This window comes from Sturnira hondurensis, unplaced genomic scaffold (assembly GCF_014824575.4).
Source record: "Sturnira hondurensis isolate 20B ecotype Veracruz unplaced genomic scaffold, ASM1482457v3 Scaffold0002039, whole genome shotgun sequence".
Taxonomy (NCBI): domain Eukaryota; kingdom Metazoa; phylum Chordata; class Mammalia; order Chiroptera; family Phyllostomidae; genus Sturnira; species Sturnira hondurensis.
Genome location: NW_028074670.1, coordinates 5,070,050 through 5,074,256, shown reverse-complemented (window position 1 = coordinate 5,074,256; position 4,207 = coordinate 5,070,050). Strand labels below are relative to the sequence as shown.

The following is a 4,207-nucleotide window of genomic DNA, read 5'->3' as shown; positions in this document are numbered from 1 at the left end:
GCCAATGTCAGGCTGTTTTGATTGCAGTGGACTTCTACTATAGTTTAATATCAGGTATTTTGATCCCTCTAACTTCATTCATTTTTTTCTCCAGATTGCTGAGGCTATTTGGGGTCTTTTCTGTTCCATATAAATATACAAAATATTTGTTCTGGACCTGTTAAATATGCCATTAGTATTTTAATAGGAATTGTGCTGAATCTATAGATTGCTTTGGGTACCATGAATATTTCAATGATGTTAACTCTTTCAATCCATGACCATAGTATATGCTTCCATTTATTTGTATCTTCCTCACTTTGTTACTTCACTTTTCTATAGTTTTTCATGTACAGGCCTTATTTAAAAATTTTTAAAGATTTTATTTATTTATCTTAGAGGGGAAGGGAAGGAGAGAGAGAGAGAGAAATATTAATGTATGGTTGCCTCTCATTCATCCCCTGCTGGGTACTGGGAACTGGGAACTGGCGTGCAACCCAGGCATGTGCCCTGACTGGGAATTGAACCGCGTTCTTGTGGTTCACAGGCCCGTGCTCAATCCACTGAGCTACACCAGCCAGGGCTAAATTTTTGATATAGACCCTATACCTTACATAAAAGTTAACTGAAAATGGAACAAATCCTAAATGCACAATCATAAAACTTGTTGAAAAACAGAAAATATACAAGACTTTGATTTTGTTGATAAGTTTTTAAAAATGTCGATGTTTGTCTTGTAGCATGCCTCATGAAAGAAAATAATGTTAAGCTGGCCTTCTTTGAATTAAAATTTTCTTGTCTGCAAAAGACTGTTAAGGCAGTGGAAATTATAAGTTGCAGACTGGAAAAAGTACAAGATAAGAGACTCGTTTGCAAAATGTACAAATAACTCTTATAACTCAGCAATAATAAGAAGAACCCAATATTAAGATAAATATATAATATCACATGTACCACAGCAATAAGAAATACAAATAGGAAATATGTTCCAATTTCTTCCAATAATAGTCTAATTATGAAAAGATGTTCAACATCAGAAAATGGCAAAGGTAACAAAAATGAGATACAACTACAAATCTATTAAAATGACTCAGATCAAGATATGTAACAATACAAAGTAGCAGATGCCTGCAAGCAGGAACTCCTTGCTGGTGGGAATGCAAAATGCTACATCCAAAGTGGAAGACAGAGATGGTTTTGCAATTTTTTATAAAACTAATATAATCTTACTAAAGATTGAGCAATCACTGTCCCAACTATTTATCTAAAATTTTAGGAACATTTTGTCCACATAATAACCTGCACATGAATGTTTTTCACAGCTTTATTTATACTTGCCAAAAACTAGAAGTAATCAATATGTCTTTTAATATGTGAATGGATAAATAAATTGTGATACTCCTATAAAATAAAATATTATTCATCAATAAAAATAAGCTATTAAGCCCAGAAAATAAATAAATGAATCTGAAATAAATATTTTTAAGTGAACAGGCTGTACGCTTTATGATTTCAATTATATGACATTCTGGAACGGAAAAAACTATAAAGACAGCAAGCAGATCAATAGTTGCTATGGGTTTGGGATAGTAGAGGAGGAGTTAACTGGGCGATACTCAGAGAGGGGCTTTTTAAAGCAGTGAAACTAATTGTATGACTCTGTAATGGTGAATGCAAAGCATACAACATTTGTCAAAACACATAGAACTTCTCAGCAGAAGGACTATATATGCAACTTTTCCCATTCCCATGGGAAATGCACAATGTAATAAAGAATCTATGTATTTCAAATGAATAAGACAACCTCACTAAAGGAGGTTCAGTGTTAGTTGCTGGCTTTAGTAATTTTGAGTAACTGGAAACAAATGGAGTCAATAATAACAAAGGCAAAAGAAGTTGTACGTATTCACTATACTTTAGTGAATAAGATTATTTCCTGTGGAGTGTGGATTAACAATTTTAATACCATTATACATGAATGCTGGAATTGAACAATTAAGGAAATAAATGGCACAGGGTGGGGAGCAGAGTTATCCCTTTTGAAATGGGATGGGGAGGAGGCTAGAATAAGCCATGTGGTAATGTATTCAAGATGAAGTTTCAGCATGAGCTCATGTTTAGCTTAATATAGATACAGATAAATAAATAGGCAAATATTTATAAATATTTGTATTTAAAGAAATTAATATTAGCAAGCATATTTTATGTTCTATCAGCATTTATGTGAGAGGCATAGAATAACAACACCATAGCAATAATGAGCACACCTGACATTCACATCTCTTTTTTTTTGCTTTAAAAATATATGGAGCAAATCACATTTACATGTCATCCTTGTGCAGAGACCATGCTAATCTTTGTATCATTCCAATTTTAGTACATGTTGCTGAAGTGAGAACCAGGCCTTGATTTTTAATATTCTGAAATGAGAAGAACTTAGGTTCTGTGGAAAAGCGGCTGATTCAAGGACTGGAACAGTAACTCTACAACATTAGCTCATGCCAACTTCTAGTGCTAGAAAGAAGGGAAAGTGAAAAACACACATGGAGTGACAGCAGCATACATTGAAGAGAGAGACCAGATAAAAGAAATCCCAATGGGCCAATTCTAGAATGTTTTGAGCAACAAGATAAATAAAGGAGTATTGGATTCTAACTCAATGAAGATAATAAATACCCATGGGTCCATAACAATATAATTAAATAACTGAAAATAAATGGAAGAGAGTAGGCAAATCTCCGTGCAAAACAATTCAAAATAATTTGTGTGGATGTTCTGCCCTGAAGATGACAGAGCATGAGTCCTCATTCCCTAAGTGTGAGTTGCACACAGTGACTTCCCTCTGAAGGGAATAGTATGGAAAGACAGGAAAAAGATGGTAATTTTACAGTGGAGACTTGACAAACGATATCTCAGGTCAAATGATCAATGTTAGTATCCACATTATAATAGAATGTGCTCTTGATTTAATGTGATAAAAATGGCAATATCCCTGTGGTCTTCGTCTCCAAAACACATCACACCAGTCTAATAATGAGAAAGACATCATACAAATTCTATTTGAGGGTCTTCATACAAATACCTGAGCAATATACCTAAGAGCCATCAAGGCCATCAAAAACAAGGAGTCCACAGAACTATCACAACCAAGAGGATCCTAAAGAAACAATATGAGTAATGCAATATGTTGAACTGAATGGCACCCTGGGATACTAGGTGTTACCCAGACATTAGGCAAAGCCTGAGAAATTATGTATAAAGTATAGACTTTAAAAAATAATAAAGTGTCGATACTGGTTTGTTATTTGTTACAAAGGTATCATAATAATGTGAGACATTAATGATAGAGGAAACTGAGTGTGGAGTATATGGAAGCTCTCTCTCTCTCTACTATCTTTGCAATAATTATGTATCTGTAATCATTGTGAAATAAAAATACTATTAAAATTAAATGTTATTTATAATTTTATACCTGCAACTTACATGTAAATTATCCACCTGTCCTTAGTAGGGATCAGTGGACAATGAGCTGCAGGCTCGTATTTGACTAGTGCAGCCGGTTTGTCACTAACAATATATAGCATATTAAGGGGAATAGTAACAAGGCACAGGGATCCTCAAAAGATACAGTTAACAGGAGACAGAAAAGTAGCCCCAACAGATGATAACTAATTCAATTAATGCAGTAAAAAATTATGTACAATTTATTAATGCAAAATAGTCCTGTATTATATTTGCTTATGATTTTTGCAATGGCCTTATGAACAAGACATGATCTTAACTTTCCAATCATTCATACCATTTTAACTTTTCCAAAGTGTTGTAAGGTAGCCTCAAGTTTAGAGTTTTATTCATCTGTAATTTTATGTATACTATGTAAGGTTAAGTGCAAAATATATATTTTGTTTCAATTAATCTTTGCAGTTTCTACATTTTAATAATAACTTTAGTTAAACAACACATTATAGAAAGTTTGCCTAACAAGCACAATTTTATGACACTCTTAAAAATACAGGCAATAAACAACTTGAAATAATCATTGTTCACTTTGTTTCCCCCCAAAACACGTCTATCTAAACTGAATCATATTGTAACTAGTTAACCACTAAGGTGACAAAAATATATTTACGTGGGAGGTATGTAATTACTTCAAGTATTAAATTTAGTATGAGATAAACAAACATCAAAAAAGATAGAGTGGCTCAGAAGATCTAATTATTACCTTCCA

The 4,207-nt window shown here is 33.2% G+C and overlaps 1 non-coding gene across 1 annotated transcript; it reads right to left on the bottom strand.

Moving 5' to 3' along the window:
• Positions 1–2,276: 2,276 nt before the first annotated feature.
• On the bottom strand, positions 2,277–2,378 carry LOC118982757 (U6 spliceosomal RNA). Its single transcript, XR_005065597.1, has one exon. It is a non-coding gene; the product is annotated as a U6 spliceosomal RNA (small nuclear RNA).
• Positions 2,379–4,207: the final 1,829 nt, after the last annotated feature.